Here is a 22,449-nt window from a genome sequence, read left to right on the forward strand (position 1 = left end):
GTCTCCGCACTATTATAATAATAATAAAAGCAAATGTTTTTCTTCTACACTCTCTAGTACTTCTGTGATTATTCCTAGATCTTTTAATTTTTTTCTCCTTTTTCGGGCAGACAGATAAATAAGAAAGTATCTGTTCTAATTTTATACACTTTCACATATTCAAAAGATGACAGATGTGGTGGTACACACTTTTAATCTTAGCTTCTGGGGAGAGTGGCAAGAGGATCATGAGTTTGAGGTAAGCCTGGACTGCTTAGAGAGATCCTATTTAAAAAAAAATCAAGGTATGTATAACTTGAGTCTGTGAAACATAGTACCATTTATACCTCAGTTGTTCAACTGCAGGACACCACGTGCTTTCCACTGCCTTAAACTGTACAATGACAAAACAGTGCAAAACTTTAGAAGATGGAGCATTGCTGGAAAGTTCCTTTCATTCAAATACACATTTAAGAACAGCAGTGGAAAGTGCTTTGTATTAAGTAATTTAAATGGCTGCAACAGAGTAATTTTGAAGATCTTATTCAAAATATTCAGATTTTAGATATCAAAATGTCTAAGAGATTTTCTAACTCTACTATATATTATGCATTGCATTATACTTTATTTAACTATCTTATATTGTTGACATTTTTAGTGTACTAGAGGTAATGGTTTACATAAAGACTGAAATTCCTGTGTAGACTTAACTCAAGTCTACTTACTCTAGTTTTGCTGTTAGAAGATGGGAAAGTAAACAGATAATAGACCTGTTATGGAAATGGTTGATCACAGCTAATGATTAAACAACCACTAGAATACTGGGAACATCTTAGCTTATTCATTTGTAAAATATAATACTATGCCATCTAAATTGTTAAAAGTACAAATAGAATGAAGCTTGATGCACACATTGATAGATTTATTTAAAATATTTAACAGAAAAACAATAAATAATACTGAAATGGTCAATATTTAGAAAACTTATCACTAGACACCTAGCTCCTTCCTGACATTTTAATCTCTCTCACTAACACAAACTTTATATTTCAACGATAACAGAATAAAATGCCTGCGCCTATAAATCTCCACCTCTCTCAATGCATATTCACTAAATATTGAGCTACATGCATAGCTCTTTTTACTTTATTATGAGAGAGATCACAAAACTTGGAAGCCTGGCCTTGAACTTGATACCCTCCTAATGTCAGCCTCTTGGGTAGCTGGAATTACAGACTAAACTTCTAGGAATGGCTTGATTGTCTCCTAAAGACAGTGACTTGTTATGGTTTCTCTAGTCTCCTAAAACTAAAACCACCAAAAATAACAGTAGAGTTCAAATAAGTGAAAAGCGAAAAACAAGCAAATAAACTCTATAACATTTTTTTCAATGGTATGATTTTTTTTTTTTTTTCCCTAAAAACTACCTTAGTGTTGCTGGATGTTAGTGGTGTACACCTTTAATTCCAGTACTTGGGAGGCAGAGGCAGATGGACATCTGAGTTCGAGGTCGGCCTGGTCTACAAATAGAGTCCCAGGACTGCCAGGGCTGCTACATAGAGAAACTGCTGTCTCAAAAAACCAATTCAAAAACAAACAAACTATCTTTGTGTTATCAAAGTCAGTTTAAGCCATGAATGGTAGCACAAAGCCAGTAGTTCTTTCAACACAGAAATTTCACTCTGTCACAAGAAAAAAGGAAGTGCAGATGTGAAAAGCCAGAGCAAGGCAGGTGGCATCATGAATTTGAAGACTTTCATTATTTTGTTTCCCCCTTCTCAGTACATGGCCTCCAGCCATGGTTCAGTTAGCACAGCTACATTTTAACAAGACAGGAGGAAGAGACTGTGCTCCACCTCTTCCTGTGGGATGCTTTCTACTCAGTTGGGCAGATGGAGTCTACCACCCCAGCTCTCAGACAAACAGGAGGACCAGGCCTTTCCTGGTAAGTTCCAGGCCCGCTAAATCTACACACAGAGATTCTTACTGTCTCAAAACAACAAAAATAAAACAAGACATACTATTGCTGCTTACTCATTACATTTAGCTGCAAGGGAGAAATGAAATATTTTTTTATTCCAGGTAGTGGTGTACTATGGGTGTAAGTTAGGAAGGCAAAAGTATCAGAGGAAATTTATCAGTTATTGCCATATCTGATGATGTTTTATCTGGGAAAAGATACCTAATATTAAATTTTACAACCTAACACTGACATTTCTAATCATGGGGATACTGTAAAATTATAATATTCTAGGGGCTGGAGAAATGGCTCAGTGTTTAAGAGCACTGGCTGCTCTTCCAGAGGACCCAGGTTCAATTACGAGCACCCACATGGCAGTTCACAACTGTCTGTAACTTCATTTCCAGGGGATCCAACACCCTCATGCAGACATGAATGCAGACAAAACACCAATGCACATAAAGTAAAATTTTTTTAAATTATAATATTCTAAATATCAACTATGGTATTAACTATTTCTATTAGTGTAGATCTACAAAACTGAAGTAATATTCATAATAAATTAATCAAGAAAAAAATCAATTTTAATAGGAATAGGAATGACTACTTTAGTTATTTAAAGGTTGTTTATAACAGATTATAAGTATATAATAATATATTAAATAGGATTGTTTTAAAATACAACTAACACTATAGTAATAGCCATTGTAATGAAATTCAGTGCACACAAAATCAGCTGTAAGTAAAAATGTGTGTGTATACATATACATACATAATATATATATATATATTTGTGTGTGTGTGTGTGTGTGTGTGTATTCTCTTACAGAAAAAGATTTGGGGGATTTGAGAAGAAATAGAACTGCTCTGGACCAACAGGTAAAGGTGCTACCACCAAGCATGACGGTCTGAGTTCGACCCTTGGTACCCACATGGTAGAAGGAGAGAGCTGACTCCTACATATTGTCCTCTGGCTTCCTCATGCTCACTGTCGCATGCCCCCCCCCCCAACACCTGCACATGCACACACATACACTTAGACACACAGACACACTGTATTTTTAATTAAATTATTCTATTATGCTTTGTATAGATGTTATGCTGAAACTTTTAATCAAGTTGGGGGTAATCATAAAACAGTAATGCAAATTATAGCAGAACAAGACAAAACTAGATAATCAATGTCTTAGGCAACAAAATTTGCAGGTAACTAGTATGATAGTCAAAAGAAGTTAGTACATGCTGTCTTTTATGCTAAGTGCTTTGTGAACATTATTTCTTCTAATATTCACAACACTCCTAAGATCTAAGTAGTATTCCTAGAGAAGGAAACCTGGATCTTTAAGTAATTAGCACAAACTGCAACTATAATATAAACCCCAAGGGAAAACAATAATTTTCTGACGTAAGTCCATGTTCCTAAACACAGTACACACTACCACCCCTCAAACTCTATCCATATTGCAATGTCCAGTCAGAACTGTCTAAAGTTCATTCTAGCCTTTTAAGAGGTTAGCATTCCAGCCAAGTATGACTGCCTTCTCCTAAATAAATAAACGTTACATCAGTAGCTCTCACTGAATTCCTCTTTGCTACAAATTAAAGACTGTGGAAGGTTGAAATGGGTGTGATTGTGATAAACATACATGTATCTCTATCAGAAAGTATAATCTGGAGGCTGAGCACATAAAACTACTTGGTAAAGAGCTTGCCATGCAAGCATGAAAACCTGAGGTGGATGGCCAGGACCCAAATGAAAAGGTGGGTGTGGTAGCCACACCTGTAACCCCAGTGCTGGGGAAGTGGGACTGACTGTCCAGCCAGTCTAACCTAGTCCAAGAACTTAAGGTTTGCACGTATGTACCTGAACACACATGTGCACATACACATACAGGGACATGCACAAATACACACAGAGGAAGGTAGAAATCTATGGAAACATACATGATAGGGCTACAATGAATATCATAAATTTCGATATTCAGGGGATTTTTATAGTTGATTTCATGTCTCTTAGCAATCTATAAAGGAGAAAGCTACAGTTAACACAAGTAATAGGCAAGAAAGATAAGACATTCTATTTAAGTATTAGTCCAATCCTATCAAATAGATGCATCACATCACTTCATAGTTGACTGTTCCAAGGCATAAGGTTGCAAAATAGCATACAGTGACCTCATTACCTGCATTCTACATGAATCTAAAACCTATCCTACTTGCTATTCACCCTGCACCTTAATGTTCAATTGCATATGCTAAAATCTTCATTTCCATTTTAATATAGGGGAAATTTAAGATACTAAGTAATTTAGCACTTTCAGTATGTTTATGACTATCAACAAACACTTGCTGAGTATAGTAGAAAGGTTTATGTACTTAAAATCAATCCAAAATATAAGAGCCAATGATCAGTAACATAGAACTAATAAAAACTAAGTGTTACCAAATTATTAGAGAATAAGAATCACTTTCAATTAGGATGATTAGAGAATACCTCAGAGAGATGACTGGATATAGATAGAGCATTAGAAGGGAGAGCTGCTTTCATCAGAATGGTGTTTTTAAAGCTTGAAAAGATAGAATTAGTCTATGTAAAAATGATATAAGAATGACATAAAAACATTTAATGTAGCATATGTAGTTTATATTGGGGACAATATACAGTTATTGCTCTTGAATATTATAATGTATTCAAAAGCCAATTAGGACATCAAATTAGAGTATGGGTCTGAACTAGTAGAAAACAAGAAGTCACCAAAGGTTTTCTGATAGGGAAATCCCTTAGTAAGACTAAACTGAGGATCATATACAAGTTTTGATGGAATTGACAATGCCCAACCCCCAAAAAGCTCAGTAAAACAGGTTTGTTATCTGTGTGGATTGTGGTATAGAGGCAAAGAATAGTAATTGTAATTTTCCTTTTTTTTCTAAAAATTCCTAAAATGTTTTAAGGAAAAATATATGTATTATTATAGGATATACAAACGTTGCCTATTGCTTTATTACTATGTCATCTCATGACACCAGCTTATGGATCTCTGACTAGGTCCTTGGCTTCTCACTGTCTTGCAATAAATGAGCCTTCTCCTAACAGTATCTTACCTCAGGCCCAGGCTTGGCGGCTGTGGTAGTTTGAATGTAATTGTCCCTCATAATCTCATAGACTATGGCACTATTAGGAGGTGTGGCTTTGTTGTAAAGGCTACATACAGCCTTGTTAGAGGAAGTGTGTCACTGTCAGGGTGGGCTTTGAGGTTTCCTATGCTCAGGATCCCGCCCAGTGTCTCAGTTGACTTCCTGTTGCAAGATGTAGGCAATTACTTTGTAAGAGCCACGGTCATGGTATCTCTTCACAGAAACCTAACTAAGACAGCGGTGAACTCCCCTTTCTCCAGCACCCCCATAATCAGTGTCAAAATCTACTCTCCTCTCTTGACTGGAAGGTGTGAAGAAAGGCTCACAAGCCTGCCATCATCACAAAGTACAGTCTCTAATTCCAAAGGAACACCTCCTGTCTTTATTGAATATCTAACAACACTAAACATCACCTCTTCCTGAAATGCTTGAATTTAGAGCTGCAATTAGCTACTTAATCATTTAACTTCATTATAAAGCAGGACATACTACACAAATGCTTTAGTATGTTGCAGTGAAATATTCTATTTTATCAATAAAGTTCTGATTATAAATAAACAACCTGAAGACATAGTTCAGGGATACAGCACTCACTTGCCTAATATGTGTGGCCAGGATTCCATCCCTACCACCACAAAGAATGAAAACCAGAGGGGAAAAGAAAAGGAAGAGGAAGAGAAAGGGGAAGGGAGAAAGGTGGGGGAGGGGGTGCTAAAGAGAAAGTAAAACTGCTTCCATAAGGCTCAGTGAAACAAAATAACCACAAGACCTTCAGAGATAAAATAAAAACATTCTAGTCAGTACAAAACAGCAAATTGAAAACAATTTCCAAAAGGAATTCTTAACATGACTATAAAGATCATCTATACATGGCTTTGCCTTATACATAACTTTAATACCTCTTAACTACTGTTTGTATGCTGAGTTAACAATTAAAGCATGCCCAAAGTAGGCTCCATAAATAATTTATTCAAAGCTCATTCTTTCGTTATTTATGAAGATACTATTTTAATGTTGGGAAATTTCATTACTACAATATAGCCTTTACTAGTTGAGAATCCTGTACCAGGCCTGGGGCATGCTTTAGAATTCATGTTTCCTGTGTATAAGGTCTGTGTTCAATCTCACCAACACTGTAGACTTAGGCATTGCTAAGGGACTAGTTTTAGGTAACACATTTCCTTGACACACAACAGAAATGAACATTTAAAATAAAACTAAATAGAAGAAGCATTTTCTCCAAACACTGCCACTTGGGAAGCTGTCTTAGAACATCTGGGTATCAATAAAACTTTAAGGAAGAAGCCTGAGAATTCTGTGAAGTTGCTATACTTTCATAACCAGTCCTTAATAATCTATAACTATCTCAAGTAATTGTATTTTTCCAGTTTTTCCCTACTATGGAATAACTTTAAATCTTTTGCCATATTTGGGTTAAAAAAAATGAAAAGAGATGACAGCGTGATTCACAGTGAAATATGCATGTAATAATTTTAGTTATAAAATAAATTTTCATTTTAAATGACTTTAAAGTCCTTTAAGGCATTTTACAAGTATTAAATAACTAGAAATATGAAATATGAGTCACTGAAAATGTAAACATTCAACTGGCTAGTGGAAGAAATTATAATAGTGTTATGTTATAAATATCTCCCAACTCAATTCTTATTCTCAGAGAAAACAAATCATCCTTTGAAGCTGAATTATCATTTTGGTCTTACTGTGATCAGTGTGGTCAATCTCGTGACATCACTGTTGAGAAACCTGCAACAGGAAAACAGAATTAGCAATCAGCTGCATCTCACTTGAGTAAGTAATTTCGGGAACGATTTCTTTAGAACTTTGTCTTTATTCTCCTCACATTAACCTCGAGTGAAGCAAACACAAAACCAGCAAGACACAGATGGGCCCCAAATGCCTGGCGCCTGTGAGTGTGGCAGCGTGGGCCTGTTCACAGTCGGCAAGACTAAACATTTAAAGATAAACTATAGGACATTCAGGTTACAGGCCTTGTTTATTTTCAGACATTTATCAAGAAAAGAATCACTGTGTCTTAAATATATCACAATGAGGGACTGATTTAAATACTTTCTCTATGATTAGCAGCCTCACCTACAGTCAAAATGTCATTTACTGAAAACAAGAGAAATTGCTACACACTAATCCTTATCAAAGATTAAAAGTATCTTTGGGACAGATCCAGTGTAAGCCGTGAACCCGAGGGAACCTGTACACTAAGCCACTTCCTAAGCTATTAATGACTTAGAGTTTATCCCTGAGAAATCTGACCTTCTAGAAAGTTCTTCATTAACAAGGCTTTATTTAAGACATCTCTTAAATGCTTTAGTATTAAAAAACAACACACTGTCAGTGTTTTAAGGTTAATAGCTTTCATGTGTTGTTTTAACAAATCCTCATAATAATCCTTTCAAAGAAGCAGAAGATGAATAATCGTCATTACATACTCATGGAGGAGCTGGCACCAGGATATGTGAACTGGACCAACGGAAGGGAGCTGCCCTGGTCCTTACATTTTCCACACAATTCATCCTGCTCCCTTTCCTCATCTATCTTTAACATAAAACCAACTACTGCTATACTACTAGTTCAAGATACTGCTCAATGGTCAACAGATGCCTGAGGGGGTAAAGATGCTTGCTACCAAGCCCAAGGACCCCAATTCAATACCCAGGAGCCACATCTTGGCAGGCGAAGATTCATGTATGTAGTACTCTGACCTCCACCCTCACACCATGAACACAGAGCATGCATGTGTTCCCCACCCCCATACATACATACAAACACATAAAACCAATGAACAAAGGTTTAAATGATAGTTTTTATATATATATATATATATATATATATATATATATATATATATATATATAATCATATAGAGCCTCCTACTTCCAGTCTTGGTGTCTTATATCACGGCCTCACTGAAAACTGAACAGTTACTTTCTTTTTGGTTGGTTGGGTCTTTTGTCTCGTTTTGAGTTGCAAGGATCTACCCCAGTGTCGCATTCTTGATAGCTGGAGTACTCCCCACTGATACGCCCTTGGTCTTTCCCACCATGCCCTAATTCTACCACTGCTTAGGAGAATTCTCCCAGTACTTCTTGAGCTTATGACGCCTTCTGCCACCCGACCTCCACGACGTCTCTGGCCACTCTCTCTGCGCCACTCTGGTCACAAGGACCGTGATACACCCCAGGGATACAAAACCTGTCTCATTTCAAAGCCTTGACACTTCTGGTTCTTCAGTCTGGAGGAATTGTCCTCCCTGCTCTAGAAGAGTGATTCTCTCACTTCAGTCAGGTAGTAAGGCAATGGGCTGCAGAGACAGCTCTCCAGTCAAGAGCACTGGACCGCTCCTCCAGAGGAACCAGCACCTACAGGCAGCTCAAAACCACCCCGAACTCCCGTTCCAGGGCATCGGTACACTTTCGCGGCCTTTGTGGGAACCAGGCATGCACATGGTGCACAGGCACACCCACACGGGCAGAACCCTGGTGAGCATAAAATCAAATACAACAGCCAAATACAAACTGTGCACACCGTCAGCTCTAAGTTCCATGAAGGGAGATCACAGGAGCTCTGCTTTTGACATAGAATCCAGCAACTGCTCCTTAGTCAGTAGCTAAATAAATGAGTGAACAAGCAGTTGTAGCGTTCTTAGTACATCTAGTATGAGACCATCATCTATAGAGAGCTACAAATGTAAATGAAAACACAAAATTACTACTGCCTATTTAAGTAAAATAAAACAATAGAAACCCGATGAACATTTTCATTTCAACAAGTCATTGCAGGAAGCATTTAAAATGCTTAAATTTTCTGGGTGGTGGTGGTGCATACCTTTAATAACAGGATTTCTGTGAGTTCGAGGTCAGTCTGGTCTACAGAGCTAGTTCTAGGACAGCCAAGGCTACACAAAGAAGCCTTGTCTCAAAAAATCCAAAATATACATTTTAATGCTTAAATTTAAGTAAACAAATAGAACCAAACAAGCAAAACAAGGTAGTGAGTGATGGAAAACTGGGGGTTGTGAATTACAGTAGAGTAATAAGAGTCTGGATAGCTAAGATTTAAAACTTGAAGAAGGAACTGAAAACCCACGATATATTTTTTGTTACAAATTAGTGTGTATATGCATGGTGTGTGGCTGGATGTGCTTGTGTGTCCGTGTGTTGGAGTCTACAGTGACAGAAAGGTCAGGAGACCTCGGGTATCACATCAAGTGCCAGGCCCTTGCTTCTCACCTGTTAGAGGCAGGATCTCTTCTTTACTATTTGCTGCCGTGGACAACACAATTTTCCAGGGCTTCTCCTACCCCCACCTCCCATGTCCCTGTAGGAGCTCTGGGGTTCTGGGTGAGTACTACAACACCTGGCTTTCTGTGGATTCTGTGGACCAGTCACTGCTCTTTATGTTTACACAGCAAAAGCTTCATTCACTGAGCCATCTCCTTAGTGCAGGATATGATAGGAACTCATGTTAAATTAATAATGATAGCAAAGACCATTTAAAGTTCTAAGTCACACAACGAAACACACACAGTGGGGGAGCAAGGCGACTTTTGTTTTGAACAGCCAGTAAGGTCCATGTTGCTATCATTCATTCAAGTGGATGTCTCTACAAGCAGGTGAATTTTAAAATAAAGTAAGTGTAAAACTTAATGAGAAGATTCAAAGCTACCATTTCAATATAGAAGTTCATCAAGTTGTCTAGACTTCGCGTCTGGTTAATATTGTTATGTGGTATTTTTATCCCCTTCTAAGTCTTTTTTTTACAATAAAGTTTATTTACATTTTTTAAAGATTTATTTATTTATTATATATACAGTGTTCTGCCTGCAAGTATGACTGCATTCAGAAGAGGGCACCAGATTTCATTATAGATGGTTGTGAGCCACCATGTGGTTGCTGGGAATTGAACTCAGGACCTCTGAAAGAGGAGCTAATGCTCTTAACCTCTGAGGCATCTCTCCAGCCCTTATTTAAAGTTTTTCAAATAAAATAAAATAATCCAAGATTTGAAAGTAAGTCACATAAATTATATCTCAAATCAAGATTGCAGATGCATTCAATAAGTTGAATGGAGAAAGGACAGACTATGAAGCGGAACTTGAGGAACTCTTATAAATAAGGATCATGAGAATCAAAGGGGCATCATAGGCTTGCTGACTCAAGCAGAAAAATGGTAAAGACTGCAAAAGCAGGTGAAGAGCCATCTCTGATGAGGAGAGTGTACGGAGCTTCAATAATTTGAAAGACTATTCATAGCTAGATAAAAAGATAAAAGCAAATGCTCCATTTTTATTTTTTAAAAAGTTATAACTGTATTAAAATATATATACCTTACTTCAAATATGTAGCTAAAATATATATGGCTTTACTAAAACGCTAAGCTCACAGTGTTAAAAAATAAGTTTAGTCATTCCTCCCTTGTGATAGCATTTTTTACACATGACTTAGCAAGTACTTGCATGAGGGGAAAAACTGTGCATAACTGAATTGACTCCAGAGAATAAAGCCAGACAAATATTAAAGCTTCTCATAAAAATCAAGTGGCTTTTATAAGCAATAGATAACTCTTTAAAATCATGTTAAAACAAGGAAATGTATTCAAATTATACATATAAAAAGTAATGTTTTATTTTATGAAAATATAATTCAACTAATATATTGGTTATGTACCATTGCTCTACAAGTCACCATTATAGTACACACAGAGATCCTTCAACTACAGTTAGCCTCAGAAAATTCGTAACAATGTTCCCACCTACAGATGTGAGAGAACAATTTTGAGTCATAACATAATGAGCATTCTTTCAAGAAATTAGCATGTACTACCTTTATTTTTACTCTTGCTTTGCCCCAAATCAGGACTTTCCTAAGTTTTTTTATATCATCATCATCATCATAGTGAGTGTGTATGAGTGTGTGTGTGAGAGTGTGTGTGTGTGTGTGTGTGTGTGTGTGTGTGTGTGTGTGTGTGTTTTCACAGGCACCACAGCATATGTGTGGAAGTGGGAGAACAATTTTGGGGCATCAGCTCTCTCTTTCCACCATGTGGGATCAAGGGACTGAATTTAGGTCATTAGCCTTAGCAGCAAGCATGTTTACTCACTGAACCATCTCTCCTGACCAGGGCTGTTTATATAATCAAGTTTAGTATGCTATCTTAACTTGTACTTGACAATGTTCTGGAACTTTCCATATCTACAAAGTAAGGATATTTATGCCTACTGAAAGGATTGAAAGAAATAAACCTACTTATTTTATTCACCAACCAGTTCAACATGGAAATAAATACTAATCACACCTAAAGTCATTAAAGGCAATAGTTACCATTCATTTTTTTTTTCTGTGTTGGACACTCTTTTGAAGAAGTAGTTATATAATAAAGAAAACCATAGCTGAAGATATCTCTGTGGTAGTGTTTGCCTGACATGTATACAGTCTGGGTTTGAATACCAGAACTGATACAAATAATCACTTATTTCTGAATAATAATAATACATTTCTGAATCTACTAATACCATACCAATACCAAATTAAAATGACGCTCTTGAAGCCAGGTGGTGGTGGCAAACGCCTTTAATCCCAGCACTTGGGAGGCAGAGCCAGGCCGATCTCTGTGAGTTCGAGGCCAGTCTGGTCTACAGAGAGATCCAGGACAGGCTCCAAAGCTACACAGAGAAACACTGTCTCAAAACACAAACAAACAAACAAACAAACAAACAAAAAAGAATGCTCTTGAATACTTGCAGTTTTATTTCTTCTAGGGGCTGAGAGCAAGTCTCAGTATATGCTCAATAAACACAGGCACTCAGCTCAAGCTCCAGAACTAATAACTTTCTCTCTTTTTAACAAGACAGAGAAGAAGTACTCTAAATTCTGTGGGGTAGAATTTGTTCACTTCTGTAAAATAGTCCCAAATAAGAGAAAAGGAATTATCTCTTAAAATTTTTATTTATTCTTACTTTATGTGTATGTGTAAATACCCAAAAGTATGTATGTATATATACCATGAGCATGCCTGTTACCCACTGAGGTCAGAACTGGACTCTGGGGCAGCTGTGAACCACCATGTGGGTGCTAAGAACTGAACCCAGGTCCTCTACAAGAACAACAAGTACTCTTAAAACTTTGAGCCAACTCTCCAGCCTCCAAAAAGGAACTATCTTATCTTCAAACAATTATGAAGTTTTCCTTTAGGGGAAAAAAAATAAAACGTTTATTTTGCCAAGAAATCCATAATGTAAAATAGTGTTTATAAAGGGAAATATTCTCCATTTTGGAGAACTGAGGCTTTTTGTTGCTGTTGGTTTTAATTTTATGGACAGTATCTCACTATGTTGCCAAACTAGTAAAGGTTGGGGCTCAAGTGACCTTCCTGAGCAGTGGGAACTACAGAAGTATGCCACCATACCCAGGTGAAGTGTGTTTTAAAATTCTTCAGGTTGCAACACGTTGCCTAGCACTTACATTTCAATCTGCTTTACTGTATTCAGCTAGGTAAACTTCTTTTGCCTCTCTAAGCAGTGCTAAGATCTAAAATCTCAACAGAACTTAGAAAGCAATAAGGTGACTTCATTAACACTGGATAGTTTTGGCCATTGGGAACCTCATTTACTAGAAATTACTTCCTGTTTCCTGTGTAATATCAGAAAAAAAGTAAGCAGCTTTAACAGCAAGACAAGGTTGGAGCTTTGTCGTTAGTTTTGTGGTTTTTGATTCTTAGAGACAGATAACCCTATACAATACAGACTAGCCTTAAACTCGGCCATCTTGCCTCAGCCTTCCAAGAGCCTGGGCTACAGCTTTCCGCCACGCCCATTTAAGGCAGACAGCCTTTAAACTAAGAGTAGCATGTGCACAAGAAGAAAGCTTGCTGTCTCAATTCAAAGCAAGCATAAAATAGAAACTCTTGGGGCTTCAGTGTCAGTGGAAGTCAGTGGTGGGTTTACTCATGAGGCAGAGCTAAGCATACAAGAAACCACACATTCAATTCCAGCACCAAACATAAATAAAATAAAAATAGACTATTTTGTAAAGCATTAATAGAAGCCATGTGAACAGTGTAGCAGTAAGTTTTGCTGTGTTAAAATAGCACCAATTTTTAAAAAAGAATTGTAATGCAGCAAGCAAATGGTAGATCATCTTCTGAGCCGTGCTGGAACCAGGCAGAGAACATACCTGTTTAAGAAAGAAGGACGAACACCTAACTTCAGCCACAGTGAGTTGTTTACCTGAACAAAGAAGTCATGAGGAAACTGCACTCAAAATCAGAGGTCCGGATGGCTCTGCAGCAAGTGACAGGACCCAAGGCAAAAGTGAAAGAAGACAGAGATGTATATACCTGACTGGATGAACTGGTCCAGGGTTAGAAGGCACCGCCTAGAAAGCCTCTACTTTCAAGACTAAGCATCTGCTGGGGGGTGGGGGTGGGGGCTTATTTAAAGTGCTAGAGCTGCCTTCCTAATTTACAAAACAAACAGAACCAGTAACACATCCAAAATAGGAAAGGAAGGGAAATAGCCAGATTGCGTGAGTATGGTTCCAATTCCAAGCTGCTCCTAGTACAAGAATGTCCTGGGTGATTCTTAAGTCTCAACTTTGCAGGTCAAGGAAAGGCAAAATTCAAATGTGATTTCTTCTTAAGGTTCAAAGGGGCTATCAAGGAAACAGTTCCAAAGATATTGCAAATGAATACCTGCTAAGCTACAACAAAATTGATAAAACAATATAACCTTAAAGCTGAAATAACTGAATCTGTGAATGAGACCATCTATTCACTGGAGCAATGGAAGAAACTGAGTTTTACAGGCTTGCCAATACAAAGCATTCATTTTTAAATGTGTGTGGGTATTCTGCCTGCCAGTGTCTGTGCATATGTATGCCTGGTGCCCACGGAGGCCAAAAGAGGGTGTCAGAACCCCAGGAACTGGAGTTACAGATGGTTATGAGCCATCATGTGTATGTTAGGAACAGAACCCAGGTCCTCTGCAAGAGCAGCCAGTGCTCTTCACTGCTGAGCCATCTCTCTAGCCCTAAACCATCAATTTCTGTTTGGACAGTTGGCAATTCCTCATCAACAAAAGCAAGATCATCAATATCATAGTTCTATTTGTTGGGTATTCTAAGGCTTTGGTGATCTCAGCGGGTTTTTGTAACAGGATAAGTAGACCTCTAATTTGGGATCTGTCCCTGGGAAATCATTAGACGTACGCTATTTGAGCCTGGTGGTGGTGGCACACAACTTTAATCCCAGTACCCGGGAGGCAGAGGCAAGGGGATTCTCTGAGAGTTTCAGGCCAGCCTGGTCTACAGAGTGAGTTCCAGGCTAGCCTAGTCTACAGAGTGAGTTCCAGGACAGCCAGGGCTACAGAGAGGAACCCTGTCTGGGGAAAAGAAGAAGTCCACTATCTAGAGCTGCTCAGAAAGCTAGCTTCCCATGAAGTCTAGGAATTCATCAAATGGTAATGTTATTTAACCCCTCCCAGATTGTCAAATCACAACTTAAAAGACAGTTAAGTTTTCTTAAGAATATTTATTCATAAGAAAATTTCCTTTGGTAGTAAACAAAATCAAAGGTGAAAAAAAAAAAGAGTACAAATACAATCTCTTTAAAAAATGTAAAAAAAAAAATGCATTATCAAGATTCCAACTCTTTTTTTTTTTGGTTTTTCGAGACAGGGTTTCTCTTGTGTAGCTTTGCGCCTTTCCTGGAACTCACTTGGTAGCCCAGGCTGGCCTTGAACTCACAGAGATCCGCCTGGCTCTGCCTCCCGAGTGCTGGGATTAAAGGCGTGCGCCACCACCGCCCGGCCTCAAGATTCCAACTCTTATTGACAAAATGAAAAATACACTTGCCATTCATCACCATTCTTTAAAAATCTCAAAATTTTTAAAATTTCCAGTCTTTTCTTATTCATAATAAGTCTCTGTTAATCATACTTGAGCTTATACTAATTAGGGGGGAGGACAGAGCACCCAGGATAGCCTCAGAATAGGGCCAGTTACCAGAAAGGTCAAATAAATAACAAAAGTCAGAAATTTTAGCTCACCTACTAGTCTCAGGGAATGAGATGTGGGTACTAGGGATTAAGTGCTACAAGGATTACTAAACATGATTTACATGATTTGATACACTTCCAAGTAAGTCGCCAGGAGGGTAGTTCACCCATGCTCCATGGAGAAGCAGACCCTTTTAGATATGCACAAGACACTGTCCCATGTACCTCTTCATTTGACTGGCTGGCTGCATCCCTTATTAATCGTTATAAAAACTGGAAACACAGACTGGCAGGGTGGCTTAGTAGTTATGGGTGTTTACTGCTCTTGAAAGAGTAGCAAAGTTCTATTCCCAGCATTTACATCAGGTGGTTCACAACCACCTGTAACTCCAGCTCCAAGGGACCAGTTACTCTCTTCTGACCTCTGCAGGCATCCTCCCTCCCCAAACATACACATATACACATGTACTTATACACACAAATATTTTTCTAAAAAAACTAGCAAATGTAAGTAAAATGTTTCTGAGTTCTATGAATCCTTCCATCAAATTACTGAACTGTAAGAGAATCCCTAATTCACAGCTTATTGATCAGAATTTGGAATCTGAAGGGGGGCACTGTTGTGGCAATGAGTTTTCAACTTGTGGGATCTGAGGCTAACTCTAAGTATTTGTCCAAATAGAGTTAAACTGCAAGCTGGGCGGTGGTGGCGCACGCCTTTAATCCCAGCACTCGGGAGGCAGAGTCAGGTGGATCTCTGTGAGTTCGAGTCCAGCCTGGTCTCCAAAGCGAGTTCCAGGAAAGGTGCAAAGCTACACAGAGAAACCCTGTCTCGGGGGAAAAAAAAAAAAAAAAAAAAGGATTAACCTGCAACACATGTAGCTAATGTTCAGAGTTAAAGAACCATTAGTGTGGGAAACACATCTGGCCCCACAAGTGAAGTATACAGCAACAGAGGTGGGTTTTCTTGGGACTTCTTCAAACTAAGCAACTTGTTTTAAGTAGAACTATGGGTCTTTATATTGGTTCTTTCCTCAAATTGCTAAATTGTATCAAATAATCTATCTCCTATCCTTTCTAGAAACACACATGCACTGTACTCTCTCAAAATGTTATCAGAATCTTCAAATTATTCTTTACCTACCACTGTATATGACCAAAACCTCTCTAGAATACAGTTCCGCTAGGTTGATGTACAATACTTCTGGCTAGAACCCAAATGACAGCTTCAATGTGTTGTTCATAAAACCATTCAAAGCAAAACTATCTGATGAACTTGGTACCCTTTCTAAAAAGTACTGGTCGTCTTCCCAAACTTTACTAATCTAGTCTTTTAACATAAACTAGCAGTTCTCAAACCCTTGACTCCTTGTTCCCAGTTCCACTTCTGAGCCACAAGTGGACATCCATCCATTAAGAGGAAGGAGGTGCTAGTACCACCAACTGGTGCTAAAACCTTCTAGAGGTTACATCCAAACAGGAGCCGATCACTCAGGTGAAGTAACAAACGTCTCACTTGAGGATAAGTACATGCTGTTTCAGCTAAATCTTTATTTCTTTTTTTTTTTCTTTTGGAATAAACTTCATTCCAGATATTTACTATTAATCACAATACTAGAATAATATAATGTAGAATAAACAACCCCCAGATCTCCATGTTAATCCATAGTAACGTTTCATTGTGTGTCCACCTAAAACAAAGGAGGATTTTTTTCCTGACATGAGTATTTTTTCAAATCTGGGAAATATATGTTATTCTGGAGAATTTTTTAAAAGAAAAGAAAATGAGACTAATGTTAAATACATATTTGCAAAATTACAAATGAGCTATTTCCTATGCCACAATCCAATAAAGGCATCAGAATATGTGTCATATAACAAGTGTCACCTTGCTGTGATCATACAAGCAGAAGCCAGCCTATCTCCGTAAATCTTTATTTCTATAACAAGTTCTTCAGGGAATTCAAATTGTAACAACACAAGAACTTTATAGTCCAAGAACCACTTTAAATTAAATTACATTCTCTGAATATGAAAAATCAGTTTATTTCTAACAAATTAAGCCTATCGTAGTCCCATCAACCGATGTCAGGTCTACAGGTTATTTCTACTCATTAGACCCCCCCTGCCCCCCCCCCTGCCACCCCCCCGTGCCCCCCCCGTTGGAGAGCTAACTCAGGAACAAAGTGCTCCATGCACAAGACCCTCTGAACTCAAACACCTTTAGCAAGAACAGTAACAATATACCCTAATCTGAACAAGTCAGACACAAGTCAAACATATGCTCACAGTTTTTATAAAGCTTTTATGTACCATAGCTAAGAAAATGAAATGATGCTATTTCAACTTAAACCAAAAATCCACTTCAGAAGGTGGCTAGGAAGATTGGTGGGGCAATTATGCAACATAAAAATACACAGGTCAAAGAAATATATACTTAGAACTAAGCTGAACTAGACTGCAGGGAATTCAGATATTTTTCTATTAAAATAATTTTGTTATGACTAATTAGGAATATTAAACAATTACTACTTCAGCAGGCATAGGTTTTTTTTTTTTCTTTCCCACTTAGGACTCTTAGAATGATGCTATGCTATATAATAAATCAGACTTAATGCTTTCTGGTTAACAAGGAACCCTGTAACTCTAGTCCTTACTACAATTTGACCACATGTTCATGATGTACTTAGGTGATCTATCAGTACTTCAGTTTACTATACTATAATTATTAGCTTCACAGAGAAATTGTGAAATTTAGTTAACTAGAATTATAAAATACTTTGAGGTACATAGATGTAAGAGAAAGGTGTAGGACATACACGCAATTAATTGCTATGCATTTGATGAAACATGCTACTAAAAAACAACTAACAACAACAAAAAAAAGATGTGAACCTTAATGATGTTATGATCAGTGGAACAAGCCAGTCACAAAAGACAAATGTACTATGAAAGTCAAATTCATAGACATGGAAAATAAACAGCTGGGTCTGTTTAATGGGTACAGAATTTCAGCTGGGAATATGAAAAATGTCCTGGTGAGAAACAGGGATGAACAACGGTTGTGCAGCTATAGGAATATGCTTAAAGCCACTAAAACAGGTTTAAATGGCTAAAATAATAAATTTAACGTATGTTATAACAAAAATTGAATGTGTGAAAATCAGGATATAAACCAATCTTAAAACCATTATGCTGCTTAGTTTTCTTGTCAACTTTACAAGAACTAGACTCCAAGAGGAAACAAACATTTTCTTAATTAATGAGGAATGTGGGTGGACCGAGCCCATGGTGGGCAGTACCACTCAGGGGCAGGTGGTCTTCAGTTGTCTAGGAAAGCAAACCAGAGGAAGCAGGTCAGGAAGCAGCACTCCTCAGTGGCTCTACTTCGGTTCCTGCCTGAATTCCCTCAGCGATCAACTATAACCTATAACTGTAACATGAAATAAACTCTTCCCTCCCCAAGTTAATTTTGATCATGAAGTACGTCACAAAAATGGAAAGCAAACTAGGACAGAAGTTGGTACCAGGACTTTGGTACTGCTGTAACAAACCTGACTATATTGTGGAAGTGTTTGAAACTTGGAGCTGGAAAAGCCATTGAACATTCCATTAATGGGCTATTCTGTGAGAGCTTACAAGATAAAAGTGTTGAAAGAAATACAGATGAGGGAGACCTGGCTTGTGAAATTTCAGAGGGAAGTAGACTCTATCGGGATCCATGTAATACATTTGAATTCAGAATCTGTAGTTTGCCAGGCAGTGGGGGCGCACACCCTTAATCCTGGCACTTGGGAGGCAGAGCCAGGCATATCTCTGTGAGTTCGAAGCCAGCCTGGTCTACAGAGCGAGATTCAGGACAGGCACCAAAACTACACAGAGAAACCCTGTCTAGAAAAAACAAAAAAGATCGGGCGGTGGTGGCGCACGCCTTTAATCCCAGCACTCGGGAGGCAGAGCCAGGCGGATCTCTGTGAGTTCAAGGCCAGCCTGGGCTACCAAGTGAGTCCCAGGAAAGGCGCAAAACTACAGAGAAACCCTGTCTCAAAAAAAAAAAAATCAAAAAAAAAAGAAAGAAAGAAAGGAAGGAAGAAAAACCAAAAAAGAATCTGTAATTTCTGGTTAACTGGGCTGAAGAATCCGCTGTGGTTAACAGGCATGCAGCAGCATGGAAGTGGAACCTTTGCTTTCCTGGGACAACAGAAGATGAGTACATAGCTGGAGATGAAAAACCAGCTGTGATCACTAAGAGGTTAGGATCATAGAGGTGCAATCTTCTGGGAAGTATTTCCTCAATGTCAGCACAGAAAAACAGGGAGGGGAATGGAAGGACAGGGGAGGGCATGGCTGACTCTCAGGCTAGTGACCAAGCTTGGTAAAATGTAAGAGTCTTCCACATTGTACTGGATTTGAAGGCATCATGGAGCGTAGCTGAGGCTCGGCACAATGAGGCCGGGTTGGAGTCCCTGAACAGGCCAGAAGAGGCCACTAGTGAAAGTGCAGCCTCAGCTGCAGTGGAGAGAGACCACAGCATATTGGAAAATGCCAGGACTGTGGGATGACCACCAAGGACAAGAGCCGACATGGAGTGGAGCCAGCCTGAGCCTACTGGGTAAAGTGCATGGGCTGTAGCTGACAGAATGGAGAGATGGCATACTATCTTTGGGTCAAACAAGTACAAAAAAGTTATGTTTAACAGTGATAGTGCAGAGGGCCAAGGAACGAATTTGGTGGTTAATTTTCTGTCAGTTTGACACAAACTAGTTATCTGGGAAGAAAGAATAGCAGTTGAGGAACTGACTCAAACAGACTAGCTGTTAGGCAAATCTGTTGGGGACATTTTCTTGATTAATGATAGATGTGGGAGGAACTAGCCTTCCTTGCCTCCTCCGGGCAGGTAGTTCTGGGTTATATAAGAAAGCAAACTGAGCAAACCATGGAAAGCAAGCCAGTGAAAAGTACTCCTCAATGGTTCTGCTTCGGTTCCTGCCTCCAGTTTCCTGCCCAGATGTACTTCAGTAATGAACTGTTCCCTGGAATTGTAACACAAAACAAACCCTTTCCTCTTTAAGTTGCTTTCAGTCTTGGTGTTTATCACAGCAATTGAAAACAAACTAAGACAACCTTCTAATTTATTCATTTGCTCCTTGAAACAATCAAATAATACTTTTTCTTTGATGTAGTAAATATTTCTTGGGTTTTTCTTTTTGTTTTAAAACAAAGACTAACAATGTAAAAGTTGAAACACAATCCTTCTAAGTGCTGGGGTCACAGGCGTGCACCCCCACGCCTGACTTTCCTGAGTACTTTCTATGTGACAGTGAGCTAGACCTGAAAGTGTAGAGTGTACAAGTCTCCGGAGTCTCTGTCTATGGAACGTATAGTCATGACACTGAAGACGGCCAGAGCATAAAGGAAATGAAGGCATCCCTTGAGGCCAGAAGGACGTCAGAAGGAGTACTCCAGATGAGGAGACTAACACATGTCAAGGCTTTCAAGTGGGAGATCTCGGTGTTTAAAACACAGACACAAAAAACACCAGAAGGCCCCGGGCTGGTGGACGTGAAGTTGAAACTGAGGGTAGGAAAAGGAGGCAGATATCACAGAGGGCCTGAAAAGCAATGTTCAACAGTTTGGATAGACCCCTACAGCTACTGAAAGCCACATGGCATGTTTGGTCTAAGAGTGGTGAGGTCTGAGCTCGTTTTTTCTTTCAGAATTAAATAACCTAGGGGTTGGGGGTGGGAGAGGAAAATCCAAATACAGACTGATGGTTCAGGAAAATGTCTCTTCCAGAATCATCACTGGTGTTGACAAATGGTTGGGATCTGGTCTCTGACAAAGCGAAGGGCCCCTAACCAAGGCTGACTTAAGCATGTATGAGGCTCAGGGCTCAATGGTCAGCTTTCCCAAAGCTAAATAATAAAGTGAAGAATTACAGGAAAGGCAGATTGATAAACTTCTTTTGAAAGAAATGCTGCCAGGAAAACACTTGAGGGCTGAATTGAGCAAGGTAAATTTTAATGTTTCCCATGACCAGGTTTTCCTGCAATCATGAGGACAAAGCCATGAGCAAGGGGAACGGACAGAAAGGACAAGGGAGAAGCAGCACAGACGAGACTCTGGAAGGGATTTGCCCGGGAAAGGGCACACAGGTGGGCCCGGGACCTGCAAGAGGAAGTGATCGCCCACGCCTACATTTAGCAGACCAGACCAGCACATCTGTCTGCTGCTAAGATGACCTAAAGGGAAAGTGATGATGCAAAAGCTACAGAAGCATAAGTAATTATTAATAAACACTTATAAATGCACAAAATTGTCCTTGTTACTGGAAAATAAATGAACATAAGATGTGACTAGTTAAAGGGTTATTTGAGAACTATTGAGAATCTGGGGAGAATATATTACATATAGATAACTAAATTCAAATTTCTTTAGAAACATTATTTTATAATAGAGGCTGTCATGTTGAAAATATTGTATAATGATGTATCTCATGATATGACAACAATGCCCTTCTAAATGATATGCATGCAGCTGTGGAGAATAAAGTAATGTGATGCACAGCTTTTATTTGATTACATAGAGTGGAATTTAAATAGGATCAACACTAGACAAAGAATGATGGCAGCGATTAAGAATGAAAAGTCTCTCCACCATCCTCCTTCCCTTTGTCCTCCTCTTACTGACCCATTTCCACTTTTCCATTTCCTCTTCCCCTTACTCTGTAAATCAGCAAACACTCAAAGAGCAAGCCATGCATCCATCCTTTGTACAAGTCTTCAACATCTTCCATGCTCCCTTTCCTTTGTCCATGCTTCCCACCATGTTCTCTTGCCTCCGAAAATCAGTGAACTTATAAAAACTATAATTACATACTGTTATAGAATTAAGTTAGGTACATTACTAGAATTCACATGTGAAAATATTTTCCTTGTAATTTTAAGATTCTTTTACATTTGATGTACCTTCATACTCTGCCCTGGTCTATCAGATGGGAGGTAACTTCCAAAGGTAAATAATATATAAAATAAATAGAGAACTGAGTAAGTTGAGAGAAAATAAAATGAAGCCAAAATAATTTTGGAATCAAAGACAATGTTACAATAACGTACGACTTGGAGAGTAACATCTGCCTTTCCATTTACCATAATCAATGCAAAGAAGAAAGAGATGCCAGTGCAGTTTTCATTTTAATGTTCATATTCACAGTGTTCATGAGGGGAGTCACCTTCTTACAAACACAAGACAGAACCATGCATTCCGTGGGAAACTGAACTTCTGCCAGCAAGTCAAGTGCTTGAGCCCTTTAGCAGCTAGAACGGCATGCTTCAGCTACGATGCCCAT

The 22,449-nt window shown here is 38.6% G+C and overlaps 1 protein-coding gene across 15 annotated transcripts in view; it reads right to left on the reverse strand.

Annotated features, from left to right (window-relative positions):
* Positions 1–22,449, reverse strand: part of Baz2b (bromodomain adjacent to zinc finger domain 2B) — a 245,851-nt gene that overhangs the window by 187,698 nt on the left and 35,704 nt on the right. For 14 of the 15 annotated variants that reach the window (XM_028869932.2, XM_037204812.1, XM_037204811.1 and 11 more), the window contains exon 2: positions 6,796–6,838. The exons of the other annotated variant lie outside the window; for it this stretch is intronic. The gene's annotated coding sequence lies outside the window, so the exon portion shown is untranslated. The remainder of the gene's footprint in view (positions 1–6,795; positions 6,839–22,449) is intronic. 15 annotated transcript variants of the gene reach the window in all.

This window comes from Peromyscus leucopus, chromosome 4 (genome assembly GCF_004664715.2).
Source record: "Peromyscus leucopus breed LL Stock chromosome 4, UCI_PerLeu_2.1, whole genome shotgun sequence".
NCBI lineage: Eukaryota > Metazoa > Chordata > Mammalia > Rodentia > Cricetidae > Peromyscus > Peromyscus leucopus.